We start from the raw sequence: 14,129 nt of genomic DNA on the forward strand, positions 1-14,129 counted from the left end.
GAGACAGAGGGAGGCTTATTATATATGATGACTAACACTTAAATATGTGGGCTCCCCCACCAAGTATTCTCTGCTGCAGTGCAACCTTTTTTATTTTTCACTTCTACCTCCTTTGATTTCTTACATTATTTGGTCAAATTAAATAGGCTTTTCTTCTAGCAGAGTGGGCCAGTGGCTGTCACTATTATTTTACTCAACTGTTTTTCAGCTTGCATTTAGAGACTGGCTAAATTGGGTGGATTTTCAGATCCAGATAGAAATTAAGGTTAAACTAGTGTTTTAATTTGCAGGTGAATCAGGGCTAGGATCTGAATTTGAAGTTGACAGTGCTGAAATCTTGTGAGGTATTACACAAACAAGCAGCAAAATTGAAATATTGTCTGAGTTCATTACCTTTACATCACTTTGAATGGTAGAAGTCTCAAAAAGTAAACTGTTAGAAGATTTGAAATTCCAATTGTGGGCCATCTTTACTTATTTTTACATGATTTGAGTATTGTTGCTTGTATCTATGCTGTTCTGTAATGGAGTGAAAAAGGAGATGTTTTACAATTCATTAATCTGATTCAGATTTTAATTGAGATTAAAAATGTGGCCAATTTTCTACTGTTGTAATATAGCAGAAAAGTTTGCCTTCTATTGGCTACCAACAAATTAATACTATGCCATGCTTTTTATTGGCTACATCTCAATGCTTTTGAAAAAGTGACAAACTGATAAAACTGGCAAAAGCCAAATAGTGAAACAGACATTTGTGTCTGTGCACGTTCTCCTGATGTATAGGATCCCAATTAGCACTTAAACTTTAAGCACTGGAATGGGTTACCTAGGGAGGTGGTGGAATCTCCTTCCTTAGAGATTTTTAAGGTCAGGCTTGACAAAGCCCTGGCTGGGATGATTTAGTTGTGGATTGGTCCTGCTTTGAGCAGGAGGCTGGACTAGATGACCTCCTGAGGTCCCTTCCAACCCTGAAATTCTATGAAACTTCTCCTAGCTTCATATATAGCTTCATATATCATATTTAATGACAGATTGAAATGATCTCTAGTGCATCACTGCTAAACATAATACACCTCTACCTCGATAGCAAAGTGTTCCTGTTGTTTGAAATGACAGTATGAGCAGTGCTGTTGTCATGTGGACAAATGTTCAATAGAGAAAGTAGGAGTGAGATTCTTACTCTCACTATGGACTCTTTATGGCAGGACACAGCAGTGTAAAAGGCCTCTGAAAGCCCCAGGTCCAGCCATGAGAGAAATCACTGCAGCACAACTAGTAAGGAATACAGATGCAGGCAGTCTTCAGGGACTGCCATGCAAACCCAGGTCTGTGGGCTGTTGTGGAGGTGCCAGGGGAAAGAGCTACATCACTTCATACTGTGGGGATTCTGAGCAGTGCACCTGGCATAACTTCTGCAGCCTCCCAGGGCTGTCGGGTGGTTCAGTACCCCTGGAGCAGCCCAGAATTGGGAGGATGAAATAGTGGATTAAAAATATCTTAGTCCCGTATCCCTGGGCTACTTGAAGGGAACACTAAACTGATTTAAATTAGTAGTATTATTTGTATTGCAGTAGCACCTACAGGCCTCAATCAAGATTTATGGCCTCATTGTGAGAGACAATCTGTCCGAAAGACCTTCCCGTTTAAACAGACAAGACTGGCAAAGGGTGGGAGGGGCCATACTACAGCAGCTCAGCTCTCTCGCTTCAGTGATGAGTTAAAAGATTTTAAAAGAAGTCACCAGAGTTGAATTCTTCAGCATCCCCTAGCCCATACTTTGTGTGCAATTTGCAAGTGCATCATGAATTGCTGAGTGAGAAATGTTCTATTTCTGGACTCATCAGAAATATTTCTTAATGTAATATACACCGCTACCTCGATATAACGCCACCCGATATAACACGAATTCGGATATAACGCGGTAAAGCAGTGCTCCGGGGGGGGGGGGGGGGAGGGAGTGCGGGGCTGCGCACTCCAGTGGATCAAAGCAAGTTCAATATAATGCGGTTTCACCTATAACGCGGTAAGATTTTTTTGGCTCCTGAGGACAGCGTTCTATCGAGGTAGAGGTGTATTATGTTTAGCAGTGACGCACTAGAGATCATTTCAATCTGTCATTAAATATGATATATGAAGCTATAGAAGCTGTAATACAATTACTGTTCGCATTGAGACTGTCCAAAACCCATATAAATATTTTGAAGGAAATTGGATTTCTAATTTTTAAAAAATTATGATCATTATGTTGTGGATTAACTAAGAAAATAAATTAGATCATTTCCACCATCACCTCTTGGTTTCTTTCACCATTACTTGTCCCAGGACTCTCCCTCACACTGAGTATAAATGCTTCAGATATATTTCGCCAGATGTATTAACCTATATTTTTCTAGCATGAATTTCATTTTTATTTTCTGCCCCCTTTTCAAATTTCCCTAATGTCTCTTTATTTCTCAGTCCTCACTGGTCTTTTCAACTGCTTCCAATGTATGGTTACCTTTGAATTTTATTAACCTGCTATTTGCCCTTGTCACGGATCCAGTCGGACTTCCCTTGCTGCCTGCTCCCCAGAGTACTACAAGGGGACCCAGCCACTGAATTGCCTGTCTTTTTAAGCTTCTGGAGTCTGAACAAAGCACAGACACTGTCCTTGTCTTAGGATCCCTGGGCATATTCTCAGGGTGCAGATCCTCTGTCTAGCAGCCCTTCTTGAGAGCTTACGCCATGCAGTCCCCTGCCCAGCGCCTAGAAATAATGCTGACCCCCTCCAACTTCCCAGTACTGTAAACACGCCGTCCCTAATTCTGGAGTACCTCTTCAAGAGGCACGTGGTAGGTATAGTGCGCGCACACACACACACCGACTTTGCACAAGAGTCTAACACATTATTGCTCTTTACTTAAGCATGAAGGATACACAGAGAGTACAGATCATATAGATGTTAAACAAGTCCCAACATTTATTCCTGCACTGTCCCCTCTCCCCTTAATCTGATGCGTCGCCATTGATCATTACCCTTAATGTATGATTATAGCCAGTTTTCAAGCTATTTGACAGTGCCCCTAAGAGATTAAGCACTTTGCACCCTCAGCACTCCCAGGCCCCTGTTGGTTTGGGAGACCTGGTCCCAAAATCAGACCCTGTATGTGGCAAATGTTTCACTGCTTCTAGACACCTGAGACAAGGCTGAATTTGTATCTTGATTTTCCTTGCGTTGTATTTAAAAAAGCTAGTGGGCAACTATGTTAAAAAACAAACACCTAAAATGAAAACCAGGTTGTTGCTCTCTGCCTCATGGTGCCAGGACTTACTCTACAGTTTGTAATATGGCTAGGTAGGCAGCGAGCTCTGATTACTGTTTGCTTTGCAGATCTTGGTCACTTCACAATTACCTCATCCTCCCTCTCCCATCTGTGTGTTTCTTCCACCTGTTTCATTTTTTTCATTAACCAAGAGCGTAAGTTCTTTGGGGTCAGGGGCCTCAAAGCACCCAATACGGAAATAAGCCTTGGTCTCCGATTGGGGCTGATAGGTGCTACTGTAATACAAATAAATAATATCCAACTAATCAATTTTCTCCCTCCATAATTTTGCTGTGAGGTTTACTGGTGACTGATGATCACCTGCTTTCATCAACAATTAATTGTCAATTAACAATAGTAAACTCTTCAATATGTCTAAGACTTCATATATTAATGTAACAAAAAGCCAGATGATTAAGTGGTGTTTGCTAAAATGATGCCTAAACTGGACCTGTACTTTTTTGAGTTTGAGATGATCTGTAAATTTTTAACATCATATTCTTAGATTTCAAGGCCAGAAGGGACTGTTGTGATCATCTAGTCTAACCTCCTGTATAACAGGCCTTGGAACTTCTCCAAAATAATTCCTACAGCATATCTTTTAGAAAAACATATTTTACAGTTCTCACTCATTAAAGGATTCTCTTACCCAACTGCCTTTGCTTAAAAAATGCTACTGTATATTTGGTCCCTGAGGTACTTTTTTTTAAGTGTACATTAAAAAAAAACCTGAAAACCCATGTTTCTATAATATGCTTGCCAATTCCCCCCCCCCCCCCCCCCCGCCCCATGTATGTTTTACGGGTGGTTTCCCTCTGGCCTTTAATCTTCCTTTTTCGTGTGTGGGGGGGGGCGAGGGCTGTACCTCTCTGTTGTTTTTATAAATGTGTCCACTGTGTGTTCCATGGAAAATTCCTCCCAAGTCTCCTCCCATCCCAGGATATTCTTTTTTTCAGTCTGACAGCTTTCCACCAGACTAGAGCTCTCATTAGAAAATACTGTACAGGAAATCAAGAGGGAGTCTCAAGAATGGGACCTTCCTGGCCAAACAGGGAAAGTTGCCAGTTATCCTCGAATAGGGAAATTCCTTGGCTTCGAGGAACAGCTTCATCGAGAGCGTGCACTATTTAAGTGTCATGCAGGGCAAGCAAAGTTTTAAAAATGTTGTGCCACAAATGAGCAAAATTCCAATGTGACAGCAGATATTCACATGGTGTGGTGAGATTTCCCGCTATTAGGTTGAATATAACAGTTAGTTAGAAATATGCAGTTTTGAGTGTGCTTAAAATTAACTTATTAATTGGAAAATAATTGAGAGAGTAAAGGAGAAGAAAATTCATTCTGGGGATAAAAGATGTATCTTCGTATGCAGTATTAAAATCATTGTTCTTAACGGATTTCTTTGCAGTTGACAGACTACTTTCTATGTCTCCTCAAGAGGCACAACACACAGACTATAATATAGGCATATCAGAAAATAGGCTCTGTGCATATGTATTGTTTTCTCAAGCAAACCTAAATGGTACCATCTTTCAGGCCAGGAAAACACGGACATTGAAATGGGAGAATTTATTACTGTGCATTTGGTAGGGGCAGTGGGGGCCTGCTTTGATCAAAATATCCCATGTGAAACACTGTGATTTATATTCATAACACATCTGTGCAAGGCTCAGTCAAGGTTGACTCACTCGTAGGAATTTGGTGAGTTGACAGAAAAGTGCCTTTCTTGTGTAAAAGTCTATCATGGAGGAGAAAATATGCCATTTTGTAATGAAACCATATTTTAAATAATTCCTTTTGTACCCACTGTGAGTCATGGGGTTTGGGGCCTTTATTGGATTATCCCTGCCCTAGAAAGTACTAAGACTTATAGAGAACTAGTTTGTTTAAAAATCTGCTTACTAAAGAGTTTTCTATGAATCTATTATCTATTGAGCTGGTTTCTTGTCTGCTAATACATTACACCTGTGCTTTAATGTTTTAACCAAGACTACTATGCACATTTGTTCTGTTTCCCCACTGGTTATTTTGTTTTATAAACATGCCTCTCAGTGTGTATATAATATGGCTATAAAAACATACATATGAAAAAATATTCTCTCATTTTATATATATATATATTAATGCTGTGCAGAGGATGGAAATTTCATTTCAAAAAAGGATTTTGAGATTGTGGAATTCCTTTTTGGTTCAATTCAAAACAAAACCTGAAACTAAAGAACCTTTAGAAAATGTTTTGTTTTGGATAGATCAAAACTTCTGATTTTGTAAAAAGCAAAAACAAAAAACCCCATTTAATTCTAAAAAGGGCAAAACAGGACTTCCCCCTTTTTTCTCTGAAACAAAATTTCAGCAAAAATGACACTATTTCACAGGTTTCAGAGTAGCAGCCGTGTTAGTCTGTATCCGCAAAAAGAACAGGAGTACTTGTGGCACCTTAGAGATTAACAAATTTATTTGAGCATAAGCTTTCGTGGGCTATAGCCCACTTCATCAGGTGCAACTGTATTTCAATTTCACAGTGTTTCAATTTTAACAGAACTGGTTTCTCCAATAGAAAATGGTTCCATGCAAGTTTTTTATAGCCAGCTCTAATGTCTGTGTGAGTGTGTGTGTATGTATATGTACATGTGTGTGTATGTCAGCGGGATATTCCCATGTCCAGTAGTGTAGAAGGAAGTCAGACTGTGTATGCACTTTCTGGTTGGTGCTATTGACACTTAAAGGACAAAGGTGGGTTTAGAATCCATAATGCACTCAAGGACAAATGTAAACCATCTACAGAACCAAAAGAGTGCATGTGTGTGTATATAGATTACCATTGCTCTCCATTGGTGGGGTGTAGACTAGATTTTATTTTTTCATATATACACACGATATCTCTCTCTCTCTCTCTCTCTCTCTCGTTTCTTTCTTTAAAATGGAGTAATAGTAACAACATGCAGGATTTAGTAGCAAATGAGAGCTGCTTGGATTGGGTATAGGTGTTGGAACTAGGGGTGCTGGGAGTGCTGGCTTGAAGTGGTTTCCATCATATACAGGGTTTACAGTTTGGTTAAATGGCTCTCAGCATCCCACTATAAAAATGGTTCCAGCGCCCCTGAACACAGCACTTATACCTTACAACATACATCCATGTACGCCCTGATCCAAAGGCCAGGTCTACACTGCAGACCTATATTGGTATAACTGTATTACTCACGGGAATGAAAAATCCACCCCCCCGAGCAATGTAATTATACTGACCTAAACCCCCGTGTAGGCAGTACTATGTCGACAGGAGGGCTTCTCCCGTCAACATAGCTACCTCCTCTCGGGCAGGTGGATTGACCGTGCCGAGGGCAGCTTTCCTGTTGGCGCAGTAGCATCTTCACCAAAGCGCTACACCAGTGCAGCTGCGTCGCTTGAGCACTGTGCATGAAACAGCTTTGTAATCTTCAACGGCCTGTCATGTGTGCAGACTTTTATCGAAGCACTGGTTCCTGATGCTGACTGGCACTTGGTTGTTAGAAATTGAGGAACCCATATCTTGAGCTGGGTCAGTGTCTCTGCAGGTGCGTGGGCTCATTGAAAGGCCAATCTCCAAAATACGTCTCTTGAGCTTTGGAATGTCAGAAGGGTGGAATCCACTTAGTGACAACTGAACAATTAAGGACAATGACGCTTTCAACTACACTAATGATGAGCTCAGTCGTGGGACATTGGAAGGAAATGAGCCATTGTTGAGCACCGGAGTAATCTGTGAGTCATGGCATCATAGGAAGGGTGTTTGAAGTTCTCTTTGTTTCAGTAATATGGGCGACATAAATATTTCCCTACAGTTTTTTTTTTCTAGTTTTACACACACAGTTCTTTCTTTTATGTAACTGAATACTGTGAATTCCTTTCTCCTGTCTCCTTTAAATGTTTATCTCTGCCTAAGCCATCTGACAGCTGAGTCTGCCCATTATATTCACCTTTCTTGGCTTTAGGCTACCCTCATGGCAATGGTAGGAAAACATGCTTGGAGTCGTGACGTGAAAATACCAGTTTACATGAAATCTACTCTGGAAAAGTATTCCTTAGGATGGAGTTTTGATTGGTAACGAAGTAGTAAATCAGACTCATTGAAGATAAAGTTCACCAAGGCATGAAATCCAGATATATGACCTGGACTTTTCCAACTAAGTTACTTTACACCCAACTTTTTCTCAAAAATTATGTCATTAAGTGAAATACAAGGAGAAAGTTAAAACATATTGGACATGATGAATTTTAATAAAACCCTTTGATGTACTTTCCATGTCATAATTCCATGACTTACTTTGGGTGGGTTTTACACGGCTTTTTTCCCTTGTCTTTTCTTTTTTTAAGACTAATGTGCTATTGAATATTTCAAGTGGAATGATCAAATGGATCCTTATTTTAACTTGTTCAGAGAAGAAACTTTCTTAATTAGATACTTTCTTATATTCATCTTATTCTTCACTCACAGTGGTTGGAATGAAGCAGTTGCTAAAAGTTTTTGAAAGTCTGAAAATCTGCAAAGGTGTATTAGTGATTAGGTCAAGGTCCTCCCATGTTTTTAAAAAAAGGCTCAAGAACGACTTTTTTGGGAACCTTTATTAAGCTACAATATTGTGGTACAGTACCATGATTTAGGGTGACCAAATCACAACACTAAAATATCGGGACACATTGGGGTGCCATCAGCCCCGCCCACAGCCCACCCCCGCTCCTCCCAGGCTCCGCCCCCTCTCTGGCCCAGGTCCCGCCCCCTCCCCACTCATCTTCCTTCCCCCTCCACGCCCTTCCTCATCCCCCAGCTCCCTGCGTCCCTCCTCAGTCCCCCACCCACCGCTCGCTTCCTCACCCCGCCCACCCACAGCTCAGTCACCTCTTCACCATCCCCGCCCGCCACTCGCCTCTTCACCCCCCTGTCCGCCACTCACCCCTACGGCGCCGACTTCCCCTCTGCCGGGTGGGTGCTTGCCCATCCACCACCTCTTCCCACCCAAGCATCTGCCCTCACTCCACCCACATTCCACCCCCTTCCTCCAAGTCCCCGCCCCTGCCCTGCCTCTTCTCTACCTCCTCCCCTGAGCACACTGCGTCCCTGCTCCTCCCCACTCCCTCCTGGAAAGCGATAAGTGCCGCGAAACAGCTGTTAGGCGGCAGGAAGCGCTGGGAGGGGGGAGGAGCAGGGATGTGGCATGCTGGGGGGAGTGAGGGAGAAGGAGGCAAGAAGCGGGGAGCTTGGCTGCAATTTTTCCCCTTGGGTGCTCCAACCCTGAAGCACCCACGGAGTCGGCACCTCCCTCCCACTTGCCTCCTTACCTGAGTATCGGGACAAATGGCGTCCCGATCGTACATTGATCAGGACGTGGGACAAAGAGTTAAATATCGGGACAGTCCCGATTTTATCGGGACATCTGGTCACCCTCCCATGATTTCTGATAACTTTGCTTTTTCTTTGTTAAATGTTTTCTATCAGTCACCCAATTCAGTTGTATGTTTCCCTTTGTTTGTTTGTTTTTTTTCTTATTGATGAAGGTTTTGTGTGTGGTGTGTTGTTGTTTGTTTTTAGAAACAGAATTTTCCTAAGAAATGGGGCTGCACTGGTTACATTAAATCCCATAGTAAGGAGGAAAAAGGTGGGAGAGGTCAGATTAGACTGTGAAATCTACATGCAACCAGTTACTGGTGAAACAATATTGGTTAAGCAGAAATTCACTACTAGTTAGGATTAGATATGACTGAACTAGTGGTATACCCAGCTTGCTAGATGTCCGGAAGGGTATCCTCGACCATCATTATGAATAATTATCACTACCATATGTATTGCCAATAAAACGGCTAATTAGTGAAGCTACCTTACTGTTGTAAATACTAACTTTCTGTAGTGATATTATTCAAGATAATACAAACATTGCTTCAGAAGGTACATAAGAAATAAAATATACAGAGTTAATGTGCACCTCTGATTTGATCCACGGCAGTTGTCTTCGGCCCCCACATAGGCTTTGCTTGCAGAGCAGGAGACTCTATTGAATAATGTAGCTGGAATGTCATGTAACTGCAACTGTGTACGGCTGGATACTGGGCAGGTTCTGGCCAGCAAACCTGTTATAATTGTAACCTGTTACAGCAAGGTCAGAAAAGAGGCCACCGTCATGGAGACTAAGTTCCTCCCTTACCCCTAGAGAGGGATCCCTCAGCACAGAACTGAAGCATGTTAATAGGTCATTGTTGGGAAGCGTACCCAGCCACTGCCCATATTGTACTTGTTTGATAGGTGAATGCACAAATCTGGAACAACAAAAATTATTTGGAGAGATGTATGCAAAGCTTTTAGCACGCACACCTTGATGGAGATTTTTTTTCTCTTTCTGACTGGATGACAGGAAACATTTCAGCCAAAATCATGGATAGCAGTAACTAGAGTCTTGGGCATGTTATTTCTACATTTAAGGCAGATGGAGTGCCATAACTTGCTACATTATTTCATTTTTAATCTCTATAATTTTTCTGCTGCTTCCGTCCATGTAAAGGGAAAATGTGATAACTACAGCGTCTCTATGCAGCAAGACGTGTTCCCTAGCGAATTTCTGTTACATTTAGGGCTATAGAATATTTCTTCTTGTTCTCAGTGCATGGCAGTAGTTACGTTTCACTAGCAGTGAGCATCAAAGTTTCTTTCAAGTCCTTTAAGTTCCTTGTTTTTAATTCCTCCATATAGCCTGTCCATCTGGGCAGCTGTATCAGTCATTGGTCTCAGAACTCTTCCTGTGTGTTGTACTGTTCTTGCAAAAGAGGCATCTGAGTTTTTTCACTGCAATTAGAGCCATGAGCCTCACCGTTATGTGTGAACTGGGATCTGGATGGAATGTCCTCTTTTATCCTTATACTCCTTGTGAGGTTGGCTCTAAAACACATCCCTGTTTAGGATATGATTAAGATGAAAGGCCCAGATCTTCAAAGGTGTTTAGGCTCCACTGATTTCAATGGAAATTAGGAGCCAAAATACCTTTGAGGATCTGGGTCTGAACCTGTGCTTGGAGAAGTCGATAGGAGTGCTCCCATTGATTTCACTGGTGAAGGATCTGGCCCTTTCTTTGTTCAACCACAATACTTGACAACGGTCATCAGAAGAAGCCTTGTAAGATATGTGGAAATATATAATGGCCAACATTAACTATGCGCATGTTTAAAGCTTGGCATTTTCTGAATTGCTTTAATTGTATTTTCCGAGGTTATCTGGGTGTAGGTTGTATTTGCAGTTGACTTTAAACAGTATAAATTACCGTGTATGTTCAGGTATATTTGCTTCCTCTCACAACACAAGTACTTTTCTGGGTTTCAAATATGTTGTCAAGTTAAATGTCCTTGTGCTTTGGAATTCTTAGAAATGTAGATTTTCCTGTTACCTTGCTTCACTTCTTCACAATTTGACTTCTTTTTTTCTCTTGGGGTTCTTTTTTGTGTTTTCGCTATTCACAATTACATTAATGGAAAAACCTAGTTATGCTATCTCAGCTTTTCACAACTCCTCTCTGCAACTAGATAGCAAAGTACAGGATTTTGGCTCAGTCTGTGGCAGAAATGCATAGGCTGAGGCTGCCACAACAAAAGTACATTTATTCTGTTTCTCCAAATGTGGAAGGGTGTCATACAAACTGTGCTGTAAAAGGTCCCCAACCTTTCCTGAACTGATGGTGGTAGATTTTGACCATGAAAGGCCAGATCCAGAGGTGCTTTAGATCTGTGGAGTCCCTTTGCAATAAATGTACACCATTTGTGGATTCAGCCCAAAGTAGAGATTTTTAAGATGTTTATTTCTAGAGGGAAAGCTAAATATCAAAATGATAGAATACAAAAGTGGTGAAAGGTGCTTATCAAACCATAAGTTCTTGCAGAACAAGACCTGAATGGCTTTTTGTCTTATTTACTATTCTTCTGCTTTTGGCCAAGTAAATCTCCCTGTTCTAAACATTTAAAAGTCCAGTGTAGTTACATTCTATCTTGCTGTTATGTCTGGACAGTTTGGTTGGCTTTGCAGCGTCTTAGAGGCTTAGGGCAGATACAAAGATGATTAGGAAAAAAATGCTGTTGAGGGTAGACAATGAGCCTCTCCTTAAAGATAATGACTGTGATTAGTAGCACAGATAAAGACAGTACCTCCATTCCATACCACTGTTATATATTTAATATTGTAGTAACAGGTTCCACATGTTCAGAAACAAACCCCTCTCACAGCATGATAAGCAACTGTATGTAAACACGTCAGTCACCCCATTTGAGCAAAGAGAATAACTGAAGACGTGTGAAGAGTGCAGCAAAACAGAGGGTGGAAGAACCACACCAATGGGAGAAAATGATGCATAAGGAAAAAATATCAGGAACATCCATGCCAAGATTTTTTTTTTTTTTTTACACTTTGATAGTTTAAGATTAACAAAGTCTTATATTCCTAACGTTAGCTTTCCCCTTTCTCTTGCCACCTAGAGTTATCCACTTCTCTGTGCTGCTTAGAATTTCAATTATTGTCTGGTAGAGAATTTTCTTGTATTGCTTCACCACTCCTGCCATATCTGAGAGTACAACCATTTGAAGCCCAGAAACTCAGCTAGCTCACAAACTTCAAGACTAATAGTGAGCCTAAAAGAGGACTCATTGTGTCCTTCCAATATTATGGCTGCACACCACCTTGTTCTGGGTATATCTGGTAACTGAGTGTGTTCATCATCTTTTCCAGGTGCACAAAATGTGCAGCTATGGATATCCATCTAAGTGGAGGGTGTGGCGGCAGCGAAGTTTAGATCTCATAACATCATACTAAAAGGACATTTTGACTTGTTGGAGATAGTTTTAAACAATAGAATGGAAAACAGCCAACTGTCACTGCTTCAGAGATGCTACACTTAATTTGCTTGGAGAATTCTCTGTGGCCCACAGCTAATGAAAGAGGTGTCCTTTTTGAGGAAATGGAAACAACTTGTATATTGTAGGGACCCTTGCCAATGCTTTCCTTAATACAAACCAGCTAGCAAACAGAATTTTAATACATGAAAAATACTGACTGAAAGACTGACTTGGACTGAGCTGAGAAATCCATCATCTGTCAGGAAACAGGTGCTTAAAAACAAACAAATGTGCTTTAGTGACCGTGAAAGAAACTCTGATATCAGGATGGTGAGCCAGATAATAGCGGGAGGCATTCATTTGTTATAAAACTTTACATAAGTTGGGGTCTTTGTGCTCGAGATCAGTGCAAGAAAGGAATAGCAGGTTTTCCAACCAATTTAAGGTAAATAGCAAATTGGTTGTACAAATTTTTCTTTTAAGATGTTTGAGGTCATGTTTATCTGCATTTTTTTAACAGCTAGCAGAAATTGTATAGGGTACGCAAGAGTAGCTCCTCCAAACAGTGATTGAAAGCCATTTTAAAATGTTACAGAATGAATCTAACTCCACTCTGCTTTGTCTTGGTCGCTCCTATGATAGCAGCACTTCAGCACTCAGTAGTAATAGTAGTCTGTCAGCATCTCCACTGTACTCTGACCTTACTCACAACAAAGGGATTTAATCTATTCTTATCTGCCCCAACAGACTTGTTCCCCATTGCCAAATCAGTTTGCTGTGCAATTCCAATGAAGCGGTAACTGAGGTCATAATTTGGCCCACAAAATCTTTCATTTAATAGGGAAGTGTATGAGGAGAAGAAGAGAACCCAGCTTAACTCTCAGAACCCTGGCTGAGGTTGGAAGGCTGACAGTAAGAAAAAAACAAACATAACCTACTTTTTTTTTTTTTTTAATCCGGAATCACTGAGACACAATAAACATGGAACCCCTTAATGCTCTTTTTACAGAGTTACTTTTCAGAGTAACTCTAAATATAAGGCACAATGATTTGTACTGGCTGTGATACTATTTGCACGTTGTTGAAGACACAAATTATTGTCATGCAGCCAAACTTTCAGAAGTAGAGACTGCTGTTCTGTGACTGAGATTTTGAGTGACCAACTTGAGAACCCAGAGTCCCTGACCGTGGGTATCTCAAGATAAGAGTGCAAAAATGGAGAGCACCCAAAATCGTGAGCGCTTCTGAATATTTTTGATTTAGTGAATTATATATGTAGAGCACCTACACCTTAAGTGTAGCAGTCTTAAAGGGAGTCCACATTATGAGAGGCACTGTCCTTTTTTGAAGCCTCCTGTATTATTAAAATATGGAAATCCAAGTACTCTTATGTCTTTGTTCAAATATGATCTTTTAAAACAAAAAATGAGATGTTTAAATGGCTTCACTGATGCGTGAAGCCATGAGTACTGCCGTCATCGTTAACGAGAGTGTCTCACTTCTAAAGTCATGCACTCTACACTATGCTTTGAATAGTCCAACCCTTTTGCATTAGGAGTTCACCACTTTGTACTGAGAAAACTTATTAGTGCATCCCACACACATTCCAACACAGTTTGTTACACGTTACGACACAGATCAAGGCCCACAAAAAGTCACTGACTTGTGCTTTTGTGCATATTTGTACGCATCAGATAATTGTGCATGTAGATGTACTTTTAGCTATGCACTCACCTGATTTGTGTGCATCACGTGGGGTTTTATTATTTTTCAACTTGGATTATAGTTCCACCTGGGGTTACCAACCAAGCTAAGGCTAGGTGCTCTGCAAACACAGAGATGGACTGTGCCATCAGCAGCTTGTTTTGCGTGTGCAGTGGTTGTGTGCAACTACTTAGCTCCACTTCCAGTAATAAGCTAACGTGTAACATCACTGTAATTCATTAATTTCTAAATGATAAAGTTATAATGTTGCATAAAGTAAAA

At 40.9% G+C, this 14,129-nt stretch overlaps 1 protein-coding gene and 1 long non-coding RNA gene across 3 annotated transcripts in view; one reads left to right on the forward strand and one right to left on the reverse strand.

Annotated features, from left to right (window-relative positions):
- The window catches only part of ADAMTS3 (ADAM metallopeptidase with thrombospondin type 1 motif 3), a 187,404-nt gene that overhangs the window by 105,765 nt on the left and 67,510 nt on the right, over nucleotides 1-14,129 (forward strand).
- The window catches only part of LOC101951448 (uncharacterized), a 62,069-nt gene that overhangs the window by 46,579 nt on the left and 1,361 nt on the right, over nucleotides 1-14,129 (reverse strand). The gene's annotated exons all lie outside the window — the stretch shown is intronic.

Source organism: Chrysemys picta, chromosome 5 (genome assembly GCF_011386835.1).
Source record: "Chrysemys picta bellii isolate R12L10 chromosome 5, ASM1138683v2, whole genome shotgun sequence".
In the NCBI taxonomy this organism is placed as follows: domain Eukaryota; kingdom Metazoa; phylum Chordata; order Testudines; family Emydidae; genus Chrysemys; species Chrysemys picta.